Genomic DNA, 16,848 nt, shown 5'->3' with positions numbered 1-16,848 from the left:
GAAATGCGATATCTCAACAGGAAGCAGAGAAGGCTGTTTTCTGAAAATAGATCAGAAGCTGCGCCACTTGGCAGTCTATGAAATGGGACCAGCGGCCCAAGGGCCACTGTTCTAAGAATTTGCAAAGGAGCGGAGAAAATAAATGTGCAGCCTTGGATAAAGTGCATGCTTCCATTAGTAAGATTTTCCCAGCTAATATTCTTGGGGAGAGCAGTCAGCATAGCAGTTGCTCAGCCAGTCATTTCCCATATGGCAGAAGACCCCAAGGAGGAAGTGGGCATCTCAATGCTGGGGCTATGTGCAAACAGACTCCGTCCTAACCTGAGGAAGAGGCGGCAGATGAAGAAGATGGAGAAAAAGCAAGCTGGCAGCCCACCATTACTTCAGGTGAGAAATAAGGAGGGCTGCCCTCCAGTATGGGGCAGGACAGTGCTGTTCTTAGAGGATTGACAAGGCTTATTGGGTGATGCCTGGGTTCTACAGATGGTGCAGGGATTTCATCTGGAGTTCTTGGTGGAGCCTTTCCAGCAGACGATGCTTTCTATGATAGTAATGTTGGAAGCAGAAAAACATCTGCAAGATCACAAGGTTTGCAATCTCTAGAACAAGGGAGAGATCATCCCAATGCATAGAGACCGGGCGGCTTTGTAAGCAATGTATTGTTAGTCCATAGGAAAAGCAAAGTAAGGCTGATGATAAACTCACAGATTAGCTGACCTTCTGCCACTTCAAGATGGAGGGTTTCCACTTGCTGAGGGATATCCTAAGAGAACGAGGCTAGCTCAACAGACTGGATCTGAAGGACCCTTAACTGACAATCCCCATAGAGTGGGATCTCAGGAGGCAACTCTGGTTCATCTGGCAGTTGAACGCTGTGGAATTTACATGGCGGCCTGTTCAGTCTGTCATCAGCTCCTTGGTGTTGAAATTAGTGTTTCGTGTCCCTGCAAGAGTCAGGGCTGAGACTGATCATCTTTCTGGACGATCTGATCATCATGACTCAGACACCGGAGAAGCTTCAGGAACAGACAGACAGAGCTAGCCATTTGTTGCAGAGTTTAGGTTTCCTGATCAACTGGGAGATGTCGGAAGGGCATGTTGGAGCTGCCCAATCCAACAGTAAGAAGAATTAAAAAAAGAAATCAGGAACACATTAAGCAAGAGCCACATTTCTCTCAAAAAACTCGCGTGGATCATGAAGCTTCTGGCGAATTCCATCCAAGTGATCTTCCCCTGACTCCTTCACCACAGAGCACTACAGAGACTGAATATGTGGCACATGCAGAAAGGCCTGGTGTAACACCGGCCGGTTAAGATAGAATCAGAAGGAAGTTCAGAGTTGAACTGGTGGCTGGAACATATGGAGGCATGAAACGGCTGAGCAATCTTTGGGAAGTCAACATTTGTTATCCTAGAATTGTAAGCTAGCAAGTTAGGCTGCAGGACCAAATGCGGTGAGACAACGACCGGAGGCCGCTTGTGCAGACGTGAGCTGGGACTACAAATAAAGTGTCTGGAGCTTCTAGCAGGCTCCTTCGCTATCCACTCCCTATTAAAAGACAGAGGGCCTCATCACGAGTTTGGCGGTAACCCTTAAATACGGCGGTAGCGCTATTACTGCCGCATTTAAGGGTCTGCCAAATCATGGCCTTGGCTGATTTCCCCCCAGCTATGAGCTGGGGGGAAATCCCCCCGAAAATGTGCCGATTTTCGGCGCTATTACCGCCGGCGGGAAATCCGCTGGCCGTAATAGCGCGAAAATTCCCCATTGGGCCCAATGGGGAATGGGGAATTCCCGAAATGGGAACCAACCGCCCCGCCAAACCCGTGATCCGGCGCTATTAGTGCCGGGGGGTTTGGCGGTAGCGCTAATAGCCCCAGCGCTAATAGCGCCGGCCCTACCGCCTAAAACTCGTGATGAGGCCCAGAGTACGTTTCAGAGTAGCGACTGATGCCTTCCTGCGTCATTGCGGACTCCTCGGCAGCCAGGTCGGCGGGGCACTATTGGGTCACTTGGAGAGTTTAGAGCCGATGATGTATGGCACCTCCAGTAGAGGTATTGAATTTTCTAGCAGACCTTTCTCAGGAAGTTAAGGTTTTCAGAACAATAGGTGCCTAGATCAGCAATAGTCTTGTGCCACTATCCCTGCAGGGAACTCAGTAGAAGAACAACACCCAACGGTAGATAGACTGATACAAGGAATAAAGCTTATCAGACCCCCAGAGCCACAATATTCATCCTTGTGGTACATGAACCTAGTCCATCGGAAAATGGAATAATGGCTGATTAACGAATACTTACATCTGAAGCATATTTTGAATAGCCCTCTGGAGGACCCACACCTCTGCACACAACATAGGAGCGGTAATTGTAACACACCGGGATGTGCAATGGGGAGGAATATGGGCCACAGTCAATGGAAAAGATGGGGTAGGATAGGAGACTGCCACTAACCAACCCTACTAAAAATCTCAACTTTCCGCATACACTTCTCAAAACCTAAACTAAACACAACCAGAGATCCACAGCACAACAAACCACACGCACCTCACTACACCACAACAACAAAACAAACCACACATCGCCTCGCCAACAGCACATGGAGGCTATCAACCCAAAAAACACACCCATGCCAAGCGAACGGTGTCCACAAAACTGAAGTTACCAACAACACATCACAGTTCTCTTGCTTTTTCTCCTACTCGCTCTTAATAACCAATCCCGGGCCATCCCGCTTGCCTTACAGATCTTCCAGAGTGCCAGTAAACCACGCAGGTGGTGACAGTGCGTGGTATAAGAACCTTTAATGTAACATAACATACCAAACTAGCCACACTGCTATGTCTTGTAAGAGAGTATCGATTGTGCAGGAGCTGGACATTGTGTACAATGTTTTAACCGAAAGAGTAACTTTAGCAGTGACTAAGTGTGCGTAACATAGCTGCATATGGCGCAGCATCTGCCCATCAGCCAGCCTCCACCTCCTTGATTGCCTTTTGGTTAAAGGGGTAATGGCAGAACCAGGAACCGATATAACTAGGTTTGTTTCCCATTCTGATAGAGGTGCTATAGCCTCGAAGAGTTTTCTGTGGGAGTGAGGTTGGAAGAGATTGTAAGAACAGCAGATTGGTGTAGTGTTGTGACTTTTAAGTTCTATTTTAAGCCAGTCATGCGAGTGTCGACTGCCACGATATACAGGCTTTGAATTAGCATATTGGTCACCGTGGACTTATCGAAAAATATGGCATTAACATCCCGTTCCCAACGGTTGGAATGGAGAACGGGCTGGCAGCCCTATAACGAGGGCATCGGGACATTACCCCCCCCCCCACCCCTGTTGCAGCCCTTGGAATGGGGTGCTAATGCCATTAGCACCCCAAATAAAAAAAAAACAGGAAGTGGGGGGGAGGGGTGGTGATGCTGGGCAGGGAGCCAACCAAGCACATTCTGTGGAATGCAGTCTGAGATCTGGGGTTTCAGCCCACGATCCGCGGAACTTGAATGGTGCACACCTACCCCGGGTGCTAATGATAACCCAGACTAGAATAGGACAGGGAGTCTTGATTGATTAAAGACACAGAGGCGAAAGTTGAGCTAAGACCTATAAGAGACATGATATGCTCTGATGACTTTCGCAGATTTAAATCTGCCCTCAACACATCCTTCTGATTGGTTTCAGGTGCAGAGCAGAAACAGGCCACGCGGCAGTCCAGGCAGCAAGTGGTTCGTTGGGTTCATTGTAAAGGTTCTACAGTTCCAAAGTTCAGCTTGAAGGGAATCTTGTCAGTGAGCAGGCATAGCAAATGGTGACCTAGACCACCAAAGAAAGAGGAAGGACTTAAGATGCAGGTTTTTAGGGCTCCTGGAGAGGAGGGTCTTCATGGTGCTCGAAGAGGACGTTTGGGATGGAAACTACAACATTTCATAGAAACCTGGAAGATGTAATTTTATCTGTACTTCATGTATTTTTCTCATATGCTGCAGAAGAATTTAGTAAAGAAAATGAAGCATAATGTTCGCTTCCATGTCTTTAATAGAATCAAGACTCCCTGTACTATTCTAGTCTGGGTCACCTTTAATCAAGCATCCCAACCTTGAACATTAAGCGTGGAGGGTAAATCAAACAGCTTCTGATACTATGTGCCCGATATGAGTGGTGGGCAAAATAACCACCTGTTAACAAAACTGGTGAAATTTGCCTCATTTTACGTTGGAACAGCCGGTCAGTTTTATAACTGGTTTGCCATCTTTTGAAGAAGAATCTCGTGTTCCTGAAATGTTATTTTGTTTTCCCAAAATCATTTTTTGTTACCCAAAAAAGAAATTTCATGAAAAAAACAAATTTAGTGTAGGAAACCATACACAATTTAATTTTTCCTAACGAAATATAGAATTTTTTTAGGCCCAAAATGTTCTGTGGTGCCTCACAAAACACAATTTCATGAAAAAAAGCCACATTTCAGGTGGGAAAAGCTTGAATCATCCAATTTGCCATGCAGAAAATATTGACGAAGTCAGCGAATGTTGCCCCGATTTCAGCAATTTTACCCTGCAGTGTGAATTTAACCCATTTCACCCACCCCTAGGTGAAGGGGAGCCAACTCATGATTTTCCTGGGGGTGCTGCAGACACTGCATGCGGAATAAAAAATGTGTGCCACGTATTCATGGAATTATTTCTGCAAAGTAACTGTATTCGCAAGTCACGGCCTGGAACAGCCCCGACACGCCCAGCTGCCGTTGCATGCTCCCCCAGGCGTATATACACACAAAAAAGAAAAGATAGTTGCACTCTCTCATTCAAAGAAATCTCCACTCAATTGGAATATAGAAATACATTTCTGTATTGGTGAGGGTAAGTGCCCTTTCTATCTCAGAGATAGAACTCAATTTCTGCAATTCTTACAAGACATAGGTTGGCAACCTAATTTTTGATTGGCAACTCTAGATGTCAAGGCTCTGTATTCCAACATCAAGCATGACCTAGCCATTCAGGCCGTTGATTACACTTTTCATAATTCGTCTATGTCTCATTATCATCATGTTCAAATGAGCAAGTCCTTTCTCAGATTTGCCCTATCCAACAATGCATGTCTCTTTAACAATGTCTACTATTTACAACTAAAAGGTGTGGCTATGGGTGCAAAATTCACTCCATCTTTGGCGAATGTCTGCATGTCACACTATGAAGAAACACATATACTCAATAACTTTCAAAATTACTTGTTTGCTGGAAGAGGTATATTGGCAACATTTTGATTATCTGGCAAGGCACAAGTTCTTCCTTTGACAAATTTGTGACATATGCTCATTGCAATAAATTTGATATTGCTTTGTCTGGGCACTCAAGTCCTAGCACAATTACTTTCTTGGATTTGGAAATCTTTGTAGAAAATAATTCATTACAAACCAGGACTTTTAGAAAACCGACTGCCGTCAATGCCATTTTGCACACCAGGACTTTTTGTCACCAAAAAGCTACCATACTTAACATCCCAGGGGGTGAATTCTACAGGGCAAGAAGAAACTGTTCTAATGATGTAGACTGTGAAGCAGAATTCACCCAATTGATTTACTGTTTCAAGCAGAGAGGCTATCCGGAAACTACAGTGCTCAAAGCATCCCAAAAATATCTGACAACAAATCGAGCAGAATTACTTGTTTCAAAATCTGTCCACAAATCCCTGGCACATGACAAAAGCAGACAGATTTCAATCATCACGCAGTTTTCAAGAGACTCACCAACCTTGTTCAAACTGGCCTCTAAACACTGGCATCTCCTACATTTGGACCCAGATCTTGCATCCTACATTACAGAGAAGCCTAAGTTTACTTTCACAAAAGCCAACACTCTTAGGAACAAACTTAGCCCTTCCTTCTTTGACCCTACCAATACCAAAACTTCTTCCATATTGTTGAAACAACCAGTTGGTTTTTTCAAATGTAGAAGTTGCAATTAGTGCCAATATGCTCATCAGAATTGTCATGAATTTATCGACAATAGTGGGACACAAATTAAAATGAATGATTTAATTAATTGTAAAACCAAATTTGTTGTTTATGCTATTATATGGCCCTCATTCCGAGTTGGGCGCAAAGGGATACTGGGCACCGTTAAGGACATCAGTGCTGGTAATCCCTTTGCGCCCTATTCTGAGGTCCCTTAGCGGGTCCCTTCCTTAATGCCTGACTTTACCAGGCGTTATGGATGGTGCCCGTTAAGGGACTTCAGAGCTAATAACGGTACCACAATTTGCGGTACCGTTATTAACTCCTTCCCATTGAGCCCTATGGGGGCTGAAATGGGAATGGGGAATGGCTTTTTCAATGGGGACTTACCGGTCCCGCAAAGGTCGAAATAGACCGGTAAATCCCCATTGAACCAGGGCGGACTCAGTACTGGTATTGGAGGTAGTCATGGCGCAAATAGCACCATGATTACCTCCAAACTTGGAATGAGGGCCAATGTGTTTGTAACAAGCTATACATAGGAAGCACTATTAGACAGTTGAGAGTTCGCATCAGAGAACATCTCTCCAGTCTTAACAAGACTGACACAAACTTACCCCTGGCGTTGCACTGGCAAACCCAACACCAATTGGACAACAAAGCAGACATTCACTTTATCGGTTTGATCAGAGTTAAGAGTGGCAAACGTGGTGGCAACATGTGCCTTAAACTCAGACAACTAGGATCCAAGTTTATCTGCCACTTTCCCTGTACTACCATTGGCCTCAATACAGACCATGAAATGCATTTGTTTTATAAACAGCACTGTATTAGCCTACATATGTGATGTCCAGTTGGTACAATTACTGTTACAAGTTCTCTTCCCTTTTTGATTCCACGGTATTGTCCAAATAATTGCATAAGACCGATATAACTCATACTTATGATAGCTGCTCCTTCCTGCTACTCTACATATCTATTTTTTCCTACTATGATCTTAGTAGCATTGTAACATCCAACAATAATAGCTGTTACAATTGCACTCCCAGATGTACTGTGGGAACATACCATCTGGCTTCAGACTTAGCCATCTCCTACACAATTTGCATGTTCTTATCATAGTAAAACTGTCATGACTTTACATCACCAAAACTTGCTGCTAGAATTGCGTCTCCAGGTATCTGGCTTTATTTCTAGTTACCACTTATCTAATTCTTATGCTCTTATTTACAGAATGTTATGCTCACATACATTATATCCCTATATATATATATATATATATATATTTTTTTTTTTTTTTTTTTAAATAGTTGAGGTGGGACACTTACATTTTGGCTTCAGACTTAGCCTATTCCTGTAACATTAAGCTTATTCCGTTTGCTTACACTATCATACCATGATCCCAACACAAAATACTTGCATACTATAGTCCAACACAGTATGTTTGTTTATTTACCAACACAAGCGTAATGTGCATGATGACACCGCGTTCAGCGTTTTGATTTAGGGCATGCCGCCTCCTTACACCGGACGGACTTGGCGCGTACTTTACACTGAGATGGGGTTTCGGACCCTGGACCTTCACGACAGCACTTACTGCCATACAGGTACTTTCCGTTCTCTTTTATCATATGGCCTTTAGCTCGTACAATAGTGCATACCAATGTACCACTGTACTAGTGTACATTTCCTACCGGCTAATCTTCCACTTCTGGTCCTGTTTTTTCAGATCTTGGACAGATTACTAAACCATACTACTTATCTACATATACACTTTGACCAGCTGTTATTCACCGTAAGGGTAAGTTTTCTGACAACTTGATCTTTTGATCTATCCATCCCAATTGCCTATTGATGTCCCACAGAATTTCCAAACTTGTTTACTGATTTTCCTTACCTCCTAAGGTGGATGTATACATGTACTGACCCAGTCATCCTCCTACAATAGGTTGTCTTACCTACCCGGACATAGGGTATGCGATACCTTTATCTCTCCAACATCAAACCTATGGTCATTGTGCACCAATCCCCTTACCCACTCACTCCTTAGTCAGTGGACACACAATCCAAGCCTTCTACCCAATTGGGGACCCAACTCTCATACGTCCATTGGTTATGGGCCTTTACTTGTTCCATACACTTACACTGTGCACTTCCCTTGCCCATGAGATTTTCCCACGTGCATACTTTGAATCTCTCACTTCAATCACCTTGAGCATGCTACCACTATCACATATAAATTTGTTGTAAATTTAATATGACACTTATCATCATTTTGGATTTCTCTTTCTCATTTGATGATTGTATTTTCATCATGACTATTCTTCCATATTGATATCATCTATCACACTACTGAATCAAGGTATGGCTTTCAATTTTATTTTACGACATGTTATTTTTATTTAACTTTTACTCATTTGGTAACGATGTGATGAATTTATTTTACAATGTCTCACAATTTACTGGTATTTATGTTATTACCTTGTTTGTTTTGTTACCAATGTACATTGTAATACAATATTCCCATGTACAGCCTTGATAACGACCCGGAGGCTCGAAACACGTGTTAGCTGGTTCATCACAATATTCCAAATAAATATAAAGACTATACTTGTCATAGCACAAGATCCAATGTGAAAGAATACTTTATTCAAGACCTATTTGGACTTATGTCAATAATAATACGCGGGACCCGTGCGTTGGGCTTACCCTCAATTTATTTTTCGGGTTAGTGCATCGGACGGCCTCTATGGTGGAGGCTGATGGAGATAGCCATGGGGCTGTGGGGCTAGTGTATCGCACGGCCTCTATGGTGGAGGCTGATGGAGATAGCCATGGGGCTGTGGGGCTAGTGTATCGCACGGCCTCTATGGTGGAGGCTGATGGAGATAGCCATGGGGCTATGAGGCTAGTGTATCGCACCGCCTATATGGTGGAGGTTGATGGAGATAGCTATGGGGCTGTGAGACTAGGGTATATATAGCACAGCCTCTGTGTTGGAGGTTGATGGAGATAGCCATGGGGCTGTGGGGCTAAGGTAACACACGGCCTCTATGGTGGAGGCTGATGGAGATAGCCATGGGGCTATGAGGCTAGTGTATCGCACGGCCTCTATGGTGGAGGTTGATGGAGATAGACATGGGGCTGTGGGGCTAGGGTATCGCACGTCCTCTATGGTGGAGGTTGATGGAGATAGCCATGGGGCTGTGTGGCTAGGGAATCGCACGGCCTCTATGGTGGAGGCTGATGGAGATAGACATGGGGCTGTGGGGCTAGGGAATCGCACGTCCTCTATGGTGGAGGCTGATGGAGATAGCCATGGGGCTGTGTGGCTAGGGAATCGCACGGCCTCTATGGTGGAGGCTGATGGAGATAGACATGGGGCTGTGGGGCTAGGGAATCGCACGTCCTCTATGGTGGAGGCTGATGGAGATAGCCATGGGGCTGGGGGGCTAGGGTATTGCACGTCCTCTGTGGTGGAGGTTGATGGAGATAGCCATGGGGCTGTGGGGATAGGGTATGGCACAGCCTCTATGGTGGAGGTTGATGGAGATAGACATGGGGCTGTGGGGCTAGTGTATCGCACGGCCTCTATGGTGGAGGTTGATGGAGATAGACATGGGGCTGTGGGTCTAGGGTATGGCACGGCCTCTGTGTTGGGGGCTGATGGAGATGGCCATGGGGCTGTGGGGCTAGTGTATCGCACGGCCTCTATGGTGGAGATTGATGGAGATAGACATGGGGCTGTGGGTCTAGGAGGGTATGGCACAGCCTCTATAGTGGAGGCTGATGGAGATGGCCATGGAGTAGCTGAACCGTTTGACCCGGTCTCTGCGCAGAGCCAGGATCGTGGAGCAGTCTGAAGATAAACACTGCTGTCTACATGCTAATGCCAATAGTTATGGCTGATCAGCATAGATCGGTGTCTGAGCTTCTGTCAATTCAAAAATGTGATGTGAATTATGCATTTGGTTGAGTAAAACTGAGCTTGCTACACATTGCAGCTAACTGTGGGTCTGTAGAATGCGTGACCCTGCTATTAAAAGGGGGGCACATCCAAATGATCAGGATGTCTCTGGGGGCACCCCCCTTCATCTGGCAGCTAGAAATGGTCACAAAAAAGAAACCAAATAAAATCCATGAGCAAGTTGCTGGAGTACAACGCAGATGTAAATATTTGTAACAACCAGGGCCTCACTGCTATTTACTGGCCGAACAGAACTGCTTCATGATCGTGAGCAATGTGCATGTGGCAGATTCAATGGGGTAGACGCCATTGCCCAAGTGTGTTTGCCCAATGTGCCCATGAACCATGAAACTGCAGCCGATGGGGCCCCCGGTGTCCCCCGGTGTTGCTTTGCCGATTGAGCAAGTGTGCTCGCAACTATCCTGGACTAATAGGAGTGTGTGGTCTCCCACCCCCATGACTGGGCCTATCCTTGTTGCCACGCTTCCCCAAAGCGCACACCAGGAGCCGGTCATGCCGGGCGATGTAAGCTGCTTGCCTGCATCCCCACTAGTGCCTAAATAGGGCTCAGTAAAGACATGCAATTGGTGCTATGAGCCTGCATGTCATTGATGTGCTTAAAGTGGTCCCAGTAATTATGTGTGTGTGAAGCTGTGATCCCGCAGATTGTCAGCATGTGTAGGGGAGGACTGGCCGCGAGGCCCTCCTCACCTGCAGCCTTCTCCCCAGGTGAGGACCATGACTCGGTGGCTGTCCCCTCATGCCACCCGGGCCCAGGTGGAGGAGGGGTCACCCGCCGACGACATTGCCCACACATATCCGTTCCCTACATATACCAAAATTCAGTTAGGCCTAGAAGCCATCTTGTTTAGCAAACATGGCGTGAGTTCAGCACACTGTAACGAGGCCCCCACCTTTGGAGGGCCTTTCATGCATCTCCGCCGCCGCAGTAGCCCTGGTAGATCCGCTGCGAGCGCGTTCCCATGAGAAAGCCGGGTATGAGCTAACCCGAGATGTTAACACTGTAACATTTCATCGTTCACCATGTAATATTGCACCCCGCACGACCTGGTCCGCGAGGCCAGGGTGATGAAAAAACAAGCTGCATTGTTAGCTGAAGAAAGTAGAAAATAATTCAAGTATTGGTATTAATGAACTACCTCTGTTTAAACAGATCCTGCAAACTGTGAATGAACTATAAAGATGCAACGTTACATGATACCACCCCAGGTCTGGACTAGTGCTGCTATAACCACAGAGAAAGATGTCGACCAAATGTATAGCCTTTATCTGTATAAGTGTTCTTACAATTTTATGTAGAAACCTGAACTCATATATGTTTTCTTAATCACCTAAAGCAGCGAGCATCAATTTCTGTAGGCCATAACCTAGAACTACCTCGTGTAACGTTTAATGTACATAAAATAATCACACCATGTAGTAAATATAATGTTAGGTAACGAAAAGGTACTCGGACCGACTGTATTAAAGAAATGTGTGACGAAATTGAAATATATATATATGTGTGTTTAAATAACATCAAAATAAGGCGGAACATTATAAAAGTTCTGCATTCAAAAGTTAGCAACGCACGAGGAAAAAACCTTTGTGAATATATGCAAGGCCATTCTCCCTCCCACCCTACCAAGCCTGCCAGATAAGGAAGCTAAGGCCTGTGCCGCGCTCCCTCACCTCCCCCAACCAAGCTGGAGCCGCTTCAGAGAGTCAGAGGCCCCGGTACCGCACCCAAGGCCACAGCCCGCCACCTGTGTTATTTACAGCACGGTAATAAACCCACGTTCGAATCCACTGATCTACCAGCACCCTCTCGTAAATTCCACAACCCTCCCCCTAGACCACCCCAAGAATCATGACCCCGTGCAAAGACAACCCCCATCACTGGGACAAGACACAGAGACCCATTTATATAATAACTTCTAACGCGGCAGACAGACATGTATCATTCGGCTCAGGCCCCAGAGCCCAGCCCCTCGACCTAAAATACCGGTCAATAGGACACAGGTAAATCTCACCCCAACCGACAACCACCGGACCTCTCACGAGGTGCATTCCTCATGTGTTGCGTTTATTTTATAAGACAAACTGCTGAGCGATTTATTGATGAACTTAGATGTCGTTTCTTGAATAACTGCAGTGTGCATGGCCTAGGGCAAACAAGTCAGGAAAGGTATTCATCTTTGTCACAGGCTGCCCCAGCATACCAACACCGCTCGGATGACCTCAAGCTGGCCTGCCAGGCCCAACCCAACCCACGAGGCTGACCAGTGACGTCTTCACGCCAAGACCAACCACGCTGCAGCAACACCTATAGTTAGTCGACGCAACCCAATCCCAATTAACTTGTGCCCCCTATAGTATGTAGGGTCTGATGACGTTTTTTGTATTAGAAATACGCCTGTCTTTGCTATTGTCAGACAGAGCGCTCTCGGAGGTTGCAGAGTTCTTTGCATGCCCTAATCTTTGGATAAACTCCTACTTACGCTCACCCGCACTCTGTCTTGGTCTTATTCCCACTACGGGAGAGTCCCTTATTGTCTCTCATTGCGGGGAGGATCGTGCTGAAATTGGGGGCGCTTCCTTTCACATGCTTAACATTGATATTGATATTGATAGTTTATTTGTATAGCGCCCTTTACACACATTTGTTTCAAAGCGCTTCAAGGCAAGGGAGCAAGGGAAAATACAATGACATTCTTACAAGGCCATGAGGCATTTTAGAATGTGAAATGAACTATCGTACTAGGCCTGACTACATTTCAGAGCTTTGACAATGATAAGGAGGGGAGGGGAGGAGGGGGAGGTAGGAGATGAGACAGACAAGCGACTATCATACTAGGCCTGACGACATTTCTGGTAGTGCAGGAAAATGACAAAAAGGTGAGGGAAGGAGAGGAGGGGACAAACAGGCAACTATCGTACTAGGCCTGCTGATATTTCTGGTAGTGCTGGAGATTTCGCATAAGGTGAGCGCAGGGGGAGAGGAACAAACAAGCAACTATCGTACTAGGACTGATGACATTTCTGATAGAGTAAGTGCATAGAATATAGTGAGGGGAGGGAGAGGGGGGACAAACTGGCAGCTATCGAACTAGGCCTGACGACATTTCTGTTCGTGCTGGAGATTGACAAAAGGTGAGGGAGAGGGGCGGGAAGGAGGGGAACAAACAAGCGTCTATCGTACTATGTCTGACGACATTTCTGATAGAGTATGTGCATAGAATATAGTGAGGGAAGAGGGGAGAGGAGAGAGGGAAAAGACAGGGAGAGGAAGAGAAGACTGAGAAGCAGTGAGTGTGGTGAAAGAGAGGAAGAAGCAGAGCCGATGAAATACCGTGTTATAGAGACATAAGCAAGTGGAGAGAGCGCATCAAGTTTGCAGAGGTCAATACTGAACACATATTGTTGCGAGAGATCGGCAAGTGCAAGCCAGATTCAGGTTGTATATGGGCACAACATGATTTAAGGCAACCATGATTACGTGATGCTTAAGGTCCGGCATGAGAACGAGATTCGAGATGGGAGAACCAACATGAGTCACATTAGTCTAAAAGTTAAATCAAAGCATCAGCAACAAGGCAGTGATTGTGTCACCATAATGTGTCAATACAACTCCCATAGTGGGCAGGGAGGGAGTGTAGATGCAGGGGGAGATAGCATGAGAGGGCTGCCATCGAGAGGGGGCAGCAAGATTAAGGATTCAAGCATACATACATCACATGCATACAACAGGGGGTGGACAACGAAATACAAGAGGCAGGCATACAGACATCACATGCATACAACAGGGGGTGGACAACGAAATACAAGAGGCAGGCATACAGACATCACATGCATACAACAGGGGGCAGCGAAATGCAAGAGGCAGGCATGCAGACATCACATGCATACAACAGGGGGCAGCGAAATGCAAGAGGCAGGCATGCAGACATCACATGCATACAACGGGGGGGTAGCGAAATACAAGAGGCAGGTATACAGACATCACATGCATACAACAGGGGAGACCGCGAAATACAAGAGGCAGGCATACAGACATTGCATGCATACAACAGGTGGGACAGCGAAATACAAGAGGCAGGCATACAACAGGGGGGACAGCGAAATACAAGAGGCAGGCATACAGACTTCACATGCACAAAACAGTGGGGGTTACTGAGGGTTACTGCGGTTCCAGTAACTGACCATGGTGTCGTCCGTTAGTTGGAGTTTCCCTCCTCTCTGTTTAATAAAGTTTCCCTTATGACGTGTTTGCTGCCCTATGGTCAACTGGCCGACTAGAATGTGCATGTAATGGTATGTAAGTAACAGAATTATTTGTAATGCACCCGCGACTGTGAAATTGGGTAACATATACAGGGCCCGATTTGTGGATTTTTTTGTTTGTGCAGTTCAAAGATTATTTGAAATGGTACAAAGTGACTTTGCACTGCCAACAAGCAACCTGATTCCCAGAATGGTGCAAAGTGTATTTTTGCAGAGAAAAGTCAGTGCATATTTTTTCAGTGCAAAGGCACTGTGCACTACATAAATACACTGTGCACCACCCTGTGAATCCGAGTGTTTGTTGGCAGTGCAAAGTCACTTTGCACCAGTCCAAAGTCACTTTGCACCACGCTAATAATCCATGAATTGTGCCCATAATGTTTTTCTTTTATTTTGTTTGTTATGAAAAAGGAGGAGCGTGATGAGGTCGCCTTTAAGAATTGTGTCGTGACTGTGTCATGACTTGCTCCCCATAAAAGGAGCCTCAGTCGGCACGTGCATCAGAATGGTGGCAGACTCCATGAATGACACTTCTGTCTCATATCTCATTTAATGGAACTGCAGGTTGACACTGTGTGATCACGGTACTGCAACCCTGGCCTGCAGGCTGATGCTGTGTGATCATGGTACTGCAACCCTGGCCTGCAAGCTGACACTGTGGTCACAGTACTGCAACCCTGGCCTGCAGGCTGACGCTGTGTGATCACAGTATTGCAACCCTGGCTTGCAGGCTGACGCTGTGTGATCACAGTATTGCAACCCTGGCCTGCAGGCTGACACTGTGTGATCATGGTACTGCAACCCTGGCCTGCAGGCTGACACTGTGTGATCATGGTACTGCAACCCTGGCCTGCAGCTTGGCGCTTTGTGATCACGGTACTGCAACCCTGGCCTGCAGCTTGGCGCTGTGTGATCACGGTACTGCAACCCTGGACTGCAGGTTGACGCTGTGTGATCACGGTACTGCAACCCTGGCCTGCAGGTTGACGCTGTGTGATCACGGTACTGCAACCCTGGACTGCAGGCTGATGCTGTGTGATCACGGTACTGCAACCCTGGCCTGCAGGCTGACGCTGTGTGATCACAGTATTGCAACCCTGGCTTGCAGGCTGACACTGTGGTCACAGTACTGCAACCCTGGCCTGCAGGCTGACGCTGTGTGATCATGGTAATGCAACCCTGGCCTGCAGGTTGGCGCTGTGTGATCACGGTACTGCAACCCTGGCCTGCAGCTTGGTGCTGTGTGATCGCGGTACTGCAACCCTGGCCTGCAGCTTGGTGCTGTGTGATCGCGGTACTGCAACCCTGCACTGCAGGTTGGCGCTGTGTGATCGCGGTACTGCAACCCTGGCCTGCAGCTTGGCGCTGTGTGATCACGGTACTGCAACCCTGGCCTGCAGCTTGGTGCTGTGTGATCACGGTACTGCAACCCTGGCCTGCAGCTTGGCGCTGTGTGATCGCGGTACTGCAACCCTGGCCTGCAGCTTGGCGCTGTGTGATCACGGTACTGCAACCCTGGCCTGCAGCTTGGTGCTGTGTGATCACGGTACTGCAACCCTGGCCTGCAGCTTGGCGCTGGGTGATCACGTTACTGCAACCCTGGCCTGCAGCTTGGCGCTGTGTGATCGCGGTACTGCAACCCTGCACTGCAGGTTGGCGCTGTGTGATCGCGGTACTGCAACCCTGGCCTGCAGCTTGGCGCTGTGTGATCACGGTACTGCAACCCTGGCCTGCAGCTTGGTGCTGTGTGATCACGGTACTGCAACCCTGGCCTGCAGCTTGGTGCTGTGTGATCACGGTACTGCAACCCTGGACTGCAGGTTGGCGCTGTGTGATCACGGTACTGCAACCCTGGCCTACAGGCTGACGCTGTGTGATGACGGTAATGCAACCCTGGCCTGCAGCTTGGTGCTGTGTGATCACGGTAATGCAACCCTGGCCTGCAGCTTGGTGCTGTGTGATCACGGTACTGCAACCCTGGCCTGCAGCTTTGTGCTGTGTGATCACAGTACTGCAACCCTGGCCTGCAGCTTGGCGCTGTGTGATCACGTTACTGCAACCCTGGCCTGCAGCTTGGTGCTGTGTGATCGCGGTACTGCAACCCTGCACTGCAGGTTGGCGCTGTGTGATCGCGGTACTGCAACCCTGGCCTGCAGCTTGGCGCTGTGTGATCACGGTACTGCAACCCTGGCCTGCAGCTTGGTGCTGTGTGATCACGGTACTGCAGCCCTGGCCTGCAGCTTGGTGCTGTGTGATCACGGTACTGCAACCCTGGACTGCAGGTTGGCGCTGTGTGATCACGGTACTGCAACCCTGGCCTGCAGGCTGACGCTGTGTGATCACGGTAATGCAACCCTGGCCTGCAGCTTGGTGCTGTGTGATCACGGTAATGCAACCCTGGACTGCAGCTTGGTGCTGTGTGATCACGGTACTGTAACCCTGGCCTGCAGGCTGACGCTGTGTGATCACGGTAATTCAACCCTGGCCTGCAGCTTGGTGCTGTGTGATCACGGTAATGCAACCCTGGCCTGCAGCTTGGTGCTGTGTGATCACGGTACTGCAACCCTGGCCTGCAGCTTGGTGCTGTGTGATCACGGTAATGCAACCCTGGCCTGCAGCTTGGTGCTGTGTGATCACGGTACTGCAAC

The sequence above is a fragment of the Ambystoma mexicanum genome, chromosome 1q, assembly GCF_040938575.1.
Source record: "Ambystoma mexicanum isolate Mex_15411 chromosome 1q, UKY_AmexF1_1, whole genome shotgun sequence".
NCBI lineage: Eukaryota > Metazoa > Chordata > Amphibia > Caudata > Ambystomatidae > Ambystoma > Ambystoma mexicanum.
The sequence above is the reverse complement of the archived record's forward strand: the minus strand, read 5'-3'. Positions refer to the sequence as shown.